This window comes from Hordeum vulgare, chromosome 3H, assembly GCF_904849725.1.
Source record: "Hordeum vulgare subsp. vulgare chromosome 3H, MorexV3_pseudomolecules_assembly, whole genome shotgun sequence".
In the NCBI taxonomy this organism is placed as follows: Eukaryota; Viridiplantae; Streptophyta; class Magnoliopsida; order Poales; family Poaceae; genus Hordeum; species Hordeum vulgare.
The window spans coordinates 242,624,409-242,634,649 of record NC_058520.1 but is presented as its reverse complement, the minus strand read 5'-3'; the positions used below and the strand labels follow the sequence as shown (position 1 = coordinate 242,634,649).

The following is a 10,241-nucleotide window of genomic DNA, read 5'->3' as shown; positions in this document are numbered from 1 at the left end:
CCCTCCAACTCCAAAGTCCCCTCCGGCAGGGTGCCGGGAAGGGTCTCCAGATGAGATCTCGCGGAAACGGAAGCTTGCGGCGGCGGAAAAGTATTTTCCAGCCTCCCCTTATTTTTTGCTGAATATTTGGGAATATATAGGCCAAGGATCTAGGTCAGGGGGCGGCCACGGAGGCCACAAGCCCTGACACCGCCGCCTCCCTCCTCCCTGGTGGTGGAGTGGGGGCTTGTGGGCTCCCTGGAGCCCACCTGGCTTGGCCCAAAAGCCCCTGATCTTCTTCCGTTCGGGAAAAAATCATTTCGGGGTTTTTATTTAGTTTGGACTCCGTTCCAAAATCAGATCTGAAAAGAGTCAAAAACACAGAAAAAACAGGAACTAGCACTTGGCACTGAATTAATAAGTTAGTCCCAAAAAAGATATAAAAGGTACATAAAACATCCAAAGAAGACAAGATAACAGTGTGAAACCATCAAAAATTATAGATACGTTTGAGACGTATCAGGCAGCAAATCAAACATCACCGTCCACAAAACCCTTTGTGTTATACTCGAGATTACATCTACGCATGAACCTAGCTCATGATGCCACTATTGGGAACGTCACATGGGAAACAAAAAATTTCCTACATGCACGAAGACCTATCATGGTGATGTCCATCTACGAGAGCAAATTTGGATCTATGTGCCCTTGTAGATCGCACCCCAGGAAGCATTAAGAAACGCGGTTGATGTAGTGGAACGTCCTCACGTCCCTCGATCCGCCCCGCGAATCATCCCACGAACTGTCCCGCGATCCGTCCCACGATCCGCTCCGATCTAGTGCCAAACGGACGGCACCTCCGCGTTCAGCACATGTACAGCTTGACGATGATCTCGGCCTTCTTGATCCAGCAAGCAAGATGGAGAAGTAGATGAGTTCTCCGGCAGTGTGACGGCGCTCTGGTGGTGGTGAAGGATATACTCCTGCAGGGCTTCGCCCGAGCTCCGCAGAAATATGATCTAGAGGTAAAACTATGGTGTCTAGATCTGAGTTGCACGTGGCAAAAGTTGTCTCAAATCATCCCTAAATCACCACTATATATAGGAGGGAGGGGGAGGAGTCTTGCCTTGAGGGGTGCGCCGGCCAAGGAGGAGGAGGAGTCCTGCTCCAATCCTAGTCCAACTAGGATTGGAAAGTGGAGTCCTTCTCTTCCTTCCCACCTTTGTTTTTTTCTTTTCTTTGGTTTTTCTTTTCCTGGCGCATAGGCCCTCTTGGGCTGTCCCACCAGCCCACGAAGGGCTGGTGTGCCACCCATAGGTCCTTTGGGCTTCCCCCGGGAGGGTTGCCCCCTCCCGGTGAACTTCCAGAACCCATTCGTCACTCCCGGTACATTCCTGGTAATGCCTGAAAACTTTCCGGTAACCAAATGAAGTCATCCTATATATCAATATTCGTCTTAGGACCATTCTGGAAACCCTCGTGACGTGTGCGATCTCATCCGGGACTCCGAACAACATTCGGTAACCACACATATAACTCAACTATACTAAAACATCGCCGAACCTTAAGTGTGCAGACCCTGCGGGTTCGAGCACTATGTAGACATGCCCCGAGGTACTCCTCGGTCAATATCCAATAGCGGGACCTGGATGCCCATATTGGATCCTACATATTCTTCGAAGATCTTATCGGTTGAACCTCAGTGTCAAGGATTCATATAATCCCGTATGGCATTCCCTTTGTCCTTCAGTATGTTACTTGTCCGAGATTCAATCGTCGGTTTCCGCATACCTATTTCAATCGCATTACCGGCAAGTCTCTTTACTCTTTCCGTAATACAGGATCCCGTGACTTACACTTAGTCACATTGCCTGCAAGGCTTGTGTGTGATGTTGTATTACTGAGTGGGCCCCGAGATACCTGTCCGTCACACGGAGTGACAAATCCTAGTCTTGATCCATACTAACTCAACGGACACCTTCGGAGATACCTGTAGAGCACCTTTATAGTCACACATTTACGTTGTGACGTTTGATGCACACCAGGTATTCCTCCGGTGCCAGTGAGTTATATGATCTCATGGTCATAGGAACAAATACTTGACATGCAGAAAACTATAGCAATAAAACGACACGATCAATATGCTATGTTCATAGTTTGGGTCTAGTCCATCACATGATTCTCCTAATGATGTGATCCAGTTATCAAGCAACAACACTGTGCATATAGTCAGAAAACCTTGACTATCATTGATCAACTGGCTAGCCAACTAGAGGCTTGCTAGGGACATTGTTTTGTCTATGTATCCAGACATGTATCTATATATGTTTTCATTCAATACAATTATAGCATGGATAATAAACGATTATCTTTAAACAGGAAATATAATAATAACTATTTATCATTGCCTCTAGGGCATATTTCCAACAAATACATGGCCTTCGGAGCCCTCGCGACGGCCTTGCCGCGACCTGCATTGGCGGAGCAATCGCTAAGTGATCACTCCTCGCCGATCTTGGCAGCTAGTCGTCAAGGCGGCAACTACGTTTGGTGTCCCTCTTCATGGTGGTCATGGAGCGGTCAAGCGCCCATGCCGCCACGAGGTCCGGGTCATTCGGACCCATTTCGGCGCCACGTCCATCTTGGTGAACGTGCAGCAGTGACCGGCAATACGCCGCTCGTACCTCGCTTGTTGTCGTGTTGCGCGCTCTATCTCGGATACCACGGCCCGAGATTCGGGGCAGCATGGTAGCCTCCCGTCTCCCAGGTACTGGAGTATGCGGCCACGCACCTTGGCAATCGCGAGCGACACCTCCTGGGGGCAGTGACATCGAGATGGCTATGAAGGCCCATAGATCCACACGTAGCGGTTGTGTTGTGGTGATGGCAGCTCGGGCTTCACACGGCGAAGGAGCTCGGGCGTCACGGTCTCCTGCTTCATGTGGCCGCCGATGTAGAGGCCACGGTTGCGCGGCGAAAAAGTTTTCAGAATCGCGACTCAAGTCTTAGTATCTTAAGACCTTGGAATCCAAACTATCCCCTCCGATTCTATGATTTTGCTCATAGAATCTAATTAAGTTTCTACGATCCTGGTAGTTATGATTCTATGACTCACGATCCTACCAACGGAGCCCCGATCTGATTCAGAAACGTGATTCTGGTAACTTTGCGCGGCGGGGGCGGGGGCTCGTCCTTGACCTGCCGGAGCGGGGATGTCGGATCATTCTTGACGCGGACCCGTGGCGGGGATGGTGGCTCATCCTTCACACATGCCACTAATGGTGCCGCCGGACCCATCTGACAGACGAATTCTTCGTCTGTCAAAGCCGCCTCTGGTAGCACATGAGGCCGCTACTGCGGCTGCACCTCCTTGCCGAACTAGCCCGTCGTCATGGATGGCGATGGTCTCGGTGACCGAAGGCGACAGCGCCATGATCTGCCAGACGACGGGCTCCCACCGAGGCCGTCTACTAGCGCAGAGAATCACGACTTCGGCATCGCCGCTGGCTTGGCTCAGAAAGGATGTAGCGAAGGAAAGACATGGGAGGGGTAGGAAGAAAATCCGATGATCTGGACTGCTCCAAAGCGCAACCTAAATAGCCGCGGCCAGGCCAGTCGATGGGGCGGTCACCCCGCTTCAGTGTGGCGCAGCTACGGGAGTTGGTTCCTCGGGACGCGACGTCTGCATTGAAGCGGCGAGGCCCGAGAGGTCGCATCTGTCTGTGCCGCCTTTCCCTCCGGTCAAATCACGGTTTCAATGACGGCTACTGCATGATCTATGTCGGCATGAATGTGATGCGGCAAGCGACGCGTGGGATGGAATGTGTGGGAAGGGCGGGTGGGTTTTTTTGGTGGGTCGGGACGGTCAGAATCGTGCAAAATAGCGTCCCCAAGTCCCGCAAAGCTCCCCAGCGTTTTTCTCCGGTTAACGGGAGAAATCGTGTGAAGACCGCCCCGCGGGCCGATACGTGACCGCGTTGGATAGTTTTCGCGGTCCACATCGCGCGGTCCGATTCATTGCGGGAGGTTTGTGGGTTCTCCTTGGAGATGCCTTAATATCCCTAGTATGTCTAGGGATGAACTTACTTTCCCTTGAATAATACACATCTTTTACCACAGAAAAGAAAAAAGGAAGTGAGTTGGTAGAGACGCGCCGACCTTGAGCACATCGGAACTCGAAAGGCACTAATGTGTCGACCATGCATGATAAATGACAAGCCATATACTAACATCATCACCATCACATCATAGTTTAAAAAATCGAACTGGTAATTGAACTAGTAAGCCTATTGGTTCAGGTTTTTATCGGTCGATGTTCACTCGTTCAATTGTCGGTTTTTAAGTAATAAAATAGTATATTTTACCATTAAATAAACCAAGCAATAGATAAAACTATTATAATCACATGACATAGTAACCAGTAACTACATGTTAACATTCAATTCGTATATTCCTTCCATCTTAAAACAAGTGCATCAAGTTTAGTACAATTTAGTACTAAAGTTAGTACAAAGTTGAGACAGTTATTTTGGAACAGAGGGAGTACTTGATAAACAAATGTGTTGTTAATACCGCACAGAACCAGAGTGGCGAGGGGGAGGCAGTGTCGCTGTGCCACGATGCCTATCAAGGGTGGCTGTGGAGGGGCCGGTGGCAGCCAATGGGTTTGTCTCTATGGACAAAAGCATGAGATAAAACTCCCAATCGTTTGAAACCCTACCAAAAGAGGATGTGCTATTCGTCACAAAAAGAGGATGGCAATGCGAGACCAAGTGGAATGATGAGGGATTTCTGTGAATGCCTTATGGATTGTGGACTAGAGGATTTAGGCTACATTGGTGACCCTTTTACTTGGAGAAGAGATGAGATTTAGGAGCTCCTTGATAGAGCAGTTTGTAATATTAGATGGGCACACAAATTCCCTCGAGAATTGTGATTAATGAAGAACATCTTCATTTTGACCATCGCCTACTAGTCCTGGATATGGATTTTTTGGATGAAGGTATGTATCTTCAAGCGACCTGACAGGCGTTTAAAATGTTTTGAAGCTAGGTGGTTAAAGGAAGAGACACTCACAGAAATTGTAAAAGCCTCATGGGAGAGAGCAAAGCTAGCGGGAATTGGCTCTTCTCTTGCTGATCGAACAAGAGTTGTGCATGATGACTTACATTCCTGGGATAGGGAAATTCTCAAAAGCCTGAAACGTAGAATTAACAAATTAAAGAAGGAGTTTGAAAAACTGAAGCGTGGCCCCGTGAATACAGAATCTCGTGGTCATCAAGTGGAAGTTATTGTTTTAATTGAAAACCTATGGGATCAAGAGGAAATCCTTTGGCTACAAAGAGGTCTTGCTAACTGGTTGGTGCACGGGGACCGCAATACGTCTTTCTTCCATAATGCAGCGATGACACGAAAAAAATGAAATAACATTAAGAAGCTACTAGATGACTCTAGGATTTGGATAAAAGAAAAGGAGTTGAAGGACCATATTACTGATTACTTTTGTAAGCTTTTCGCTTCGGAAGTGCAGGAACCGAATAAACAAGTGCTATCCCTTGTCAAGAAGAGAGTGTCGGCTAAAATGAACAATGCTCTTACTGCCCCTTACACCGCTGAAGATGTTCGTAAGGCACTTTTCGATATTGGGGACTTAAAAGCTCCAGGTCCAGATGGACTCCATGCCATTTTTTATAAAAGTTTTTGGCCCATGCTTGGGGATGACTTAATTCAGGAGGTTTTGCAAGCAATAAACACATGCTCTATCCCATCGGGGTGGAATGACACGGTAATTGTAATGATCCCAAAGGTTAACTCACCGGAGAAGGTAACACGGTTTAGGCCTATCAGCTTATGCAATGTGGTGTATAAAATTATTACAAAAATGACGGCATCTCGTTTGAAGGTTCTCCTACCTGGAATTATTGGTCCAACTCAAAGTGCTTTTGTGCCTAGTAGATCGATTACGGAGAACATTTTAGTAGCCTATGAGTGTTTTCACACAATCAAAATTAAAAAAGAAGGTAGAGAGGGCTTGTGTGCTATAAAACTCGATATGCACAAAGCTTATGAAAGAGTGGAGTGGCCTTCTTGAAGGGGATTATGTTGAGATTGGGCTTTCGTCAGGATTGGGTGAATTTTATTATGGAATGTGTCTCAACTATTGAGTACAGAGTTAGGATTAACGCGGAGGAAAGTGAGAGTTTTAAGCCTTCAAAGGGACTGAGGCAAGGAAACCCGTTATCACCATACATGTTCTTGATGTGTACACAGAGGTTGAATGCTTTACCGACAAATGCAGAGGAAAATGAAAATATTACAGGAGTAAAGGTTTGCAGAGATGCCCCACCCATCACAAACCTCCTTTTCGCGGATGACTCATTAATTCCTATGAAAGCCAACCAACAGAGTGCGGATGTTCTAAAATTAGTGCTAGATTTATATTGTGAGGCATCGGGTCAATTGGTAAGCGTTGAAAAGTCTAGCATTTTCTTTAGCCCTAACACGAAGGTGGAGCTTAGAAAACAAATGTGTACAAAACTAGATATTATGACTGAGGCTCTCAATGATAAGTACTTGGGGCTGCCAGCAAATGTGGGGTTAGATAAAACTAATTGTTTTCAATTTTTGATTGAACGTATTGTGAAGAGAATTAGTGGGTGGAAAGAAAAATTACTATCTACGGGGGGAAGGAGATCCTACTTAAGCCTGTTGTCCAAGCCATACCCACCTATGCAATGTCGGTCTTTAAAAATCCTAAAACAATTTGTAAAGGAATCATTGACGCAATGGTGCATTTCTGGTGGGGAGACGAGGAGAACTAAAGGAGGATGCATTGGATGGCCTGGTGGAAGATGTGCGTTCCTAAAAATAAAGGAGGGATGGGGTTTCGCGATATTCATTCCTTTAACCTGGCACTACTTGCTAAACAGGCGTGGCGCCTCCTTGATAAGTCGGATTTCCTTATGCGCCACTATTCTGAGGGCTAAGTACTATCCTAATGGCGATTTGTTGAACATCAAGCTAAAGAAAGGCTCTTCCTTTACGTGGCAAAGTATTATGATAGGCATAAATACTCTAAATCGTGGCCATATATGGTGAGTGGGGAATGGACAAAATATCAACATTTGGGAAGACGCCTGGATACCAAATTGTGCAACAAGGAAAATTGTGACGCCTAAGGGGAGACAACTGTTATCCAAAGTGAGTGATCTTATTAATCCTATCTCCAATGGCTGGGATCAAGACCTGATCATTCAATTTATGTGGCCAATTGATGTACAAAGAATCCTTTCAATTCCACTCTCGCAACATGAAATGCCAGATTTCATTGCTTGAAGTTACACAAAAAAGGGTATATTCTCGATTCAGTTTGCTTACTGTGTGGAGTGGGCTCACCAATATGGGAGTAAGGTAAGACATTCTAATGGGATGGGTCGAACTATAGTTAATCCTATTTGGAGTCAGATTTAAAAGTTAGCTCGCCCGGCAAAAGTAAAAAAATTACATGGCGCACTCTACACGGCACGCTTCCATGTTGGGTTACTCTCGCAAATAGACATATGAAGATCTCACCCATTTGTCCTACCTGCTCAGAAGGGTAAGAAGATACAAAGCACATGTTGTTTATGTGCAGAAAAGCAAAGGAGGTTTGGAGAAGGCTCGGGTTGGCGGATATTATTGAAAAAGCTTGCAGGGTGGACCGTGCGGGAGAGGCAGTTATGGAATACTTACTTCGTCTACCAGACCAAGAATTGAGGATTTTGGTCCATCACAATGTCCGGGGAATGATTGCAATCTCGGCATGATATTTATGATGGGAAAGACGAAAGTTGGTGCATAAAGAGGTAACTCAAAATGTTCATCAGATCTCAATGGGGATCCTAGACCTTACATCAAATTTCGCTACTGCCTTGTCCCCAAAGGCTGACATAAAAAAATGGGGGTTAGCCGAGGGGTTTTGTAAAACTGAATGTTGACGCCTCCTTTGACCATGACCTAGCGGTTCCATGGGAGCGGTTCTGAGAGATAACAAAGGCAGGTTCATCAGAGGAGGGAATGGGAAAACTGATTTCTGCACGGACGTACTGACAACAGAAGCTTCAGCACTAAAATTTGTTATAACTTTGACACAAAGGGCGGGATGTAATCATCTTATTATTAACTCGGATAATATGGAGGTAATTGAGACCATGCAGGACGGAGGATAATCAGCAGGAGCGGCAGCGGCAATCTTCGATGACTGTTTTCCATGGAACTTCTAAAAAGACTTATATTTAGGAACGGAGGGAGTATCATTTTTTGCAACAACCATTCAGTAAAAAAGTTGCATACACGTTCATCAGAGTTGCAACCCAAGTTCATCGGATTGTTTTTGTTACAACCCACATTTTTGTTTTGCTACTACGCACCATCAGCGTTGTTTTTTTGCTACGACCACATTAATATTTTTTATTACAACCATATTTTTGCTGCATCCGTGATCAAATTTGCTACGTCGCTGTTTATTTTTGCTTCAATCAATGATTTTCGTTAATTTTGTTGCATGAATAGATCTGACGGTCCAACCAGATTCGATCTGGCGGATCAGGCGGCTGGCCGAAAGTTTCGACCGACGCGCCGACGGAGAACACTGCCCTTTTAAAAAGGAAACAAACTAAGTTCAGGAGAAAATGTCAACACAGCTTGACCAGGAATTCTATAGCAGTTTTGCTGTCAAGTCCACACCCTGTTATTTCATATATATACTACCTCTGTTTTACAAAATATATAAACTTTCCCAATAACAAATGCTCCCTGCGTAACATAATATTTCATCTTATATTATGTTACTGAGGAAAAAAATATATCCAATGTTGATTATAATGGCAATGATTTGGTATTGTGGATGTTAACAATTTTTTGTATAAACTTCAGCAAAATTTACAAAGGTTGACTTGAGACCAAGCTAATATACAAAGTAAAAAAAAACAAGGGGGTACTACACCCCGTCTGGAAATATAACATGTTTTCAGACATTTGTTTGACCAACAATATGCATACAGTACAGCAAATAAAAAAGGCCAGCACTCTGCTAGGCGCGCCGGCCCAACTGTTGGGCCGATCGACCTGCAGCCGTTAGATTTGCCTCTCCCGAGCCGTCGGATCCTGTCGTCCCCAACCTCCAGAACGCGCACGGGAAAAGGAAGAGGTCCGCCTCGCACGCGCCGAGGCCCCAGCACGCGCCGACCGCCTCGCATCGCCTCCTCACCGATGGTCGCCCTCACCGCCGGTCGCTGCCTCGGCCGCTCGTCGAAGCACCATGGATGCAGCTCCGCGACTCAGCTCGTCCAGACCGCTCACTGCCCCGGCTGCCCCGTGCTCCGGGACTCAGCTCGCCCACCGTTCGCTACCTCGCCGCTCGCCGGCATACTCGCCGCTGCTCATGCCCGTCGGTCTTCACCTCGTCGGTCGCACCTCATCCCCCTGTGTTGCAAACGCTGGAAAAAAAGTTTCAACTGTGTATAGAAAAGCTTCAACCGTTAAGAAAAAAAGCTTCAACCAAAAACGAGGGAAAATTGCAAACGTTGACAGAAAAAGCTTCAACCGTATATGAAAAAAGTTTCAAATGCCGCTCCGACTGCAGTATCTCGCGTGGTCACTCGTCAAAAAGTTTCAACCGTGTATAGAAAAGCTTGAACCATTAAAAAAAAACTTCAACCAAATACTTCAACGAGGAAAAAGTTGCAAACGTTGATAGAAAAAGCTTCAACCGTATATGAAAAAAGTTTCAGCCATCGCCCCGGCTGCAGCATCTCACGTGATCACCTTCGGTCACCTCCATCAGACGCAGCAGCTGCCGGTGAAGAAGCCACGGCGCTCGCCGACAGCAACTGAGGTTGGAGGGGAAGGGGGAGAGGAGGGAAGAAGGAGAGGGAGGAAGGGAGGAAGACCCGGTGCCACGCAAGATCTAAGAGATCGTCGAACGCCAGCCACGCGACCGGCCGAACGTTTCGGCCGGCGCGCTGGCGAAAAAGTTTCCCAATAAAAAAATGTGTACGTTGCTTCTATTAAATACAAAAAAAACTGTACCAAACTTTAAACTAATTATCCATCACATGTAAAGCTGGACAAACGTGCGCACCTTACATTTTTGGATGAAAGGTGGCTGTTAAGCCCCGTACTAACAGAGCACACGCTCAACAAGTGGATGAGAGGAATAATTCCAACAAGTGGATGAGAGGAATAATTCCAATCTCACCATAATCACAAGTCACAAATATATT

General features: G+C 46.3%; 1 pseudogene; it reads left to right on the top strand.

Moving 5' to 3' along the window:
- Positions 1-4,598: 4,598 nt before the first annotated feature.
- On the top strand, positions 4,599-9,483 carry LOC123441648 (annotated as a pseudogene).
- Positions 9,484-10,241: the final 758 nt, after the last annotated feature.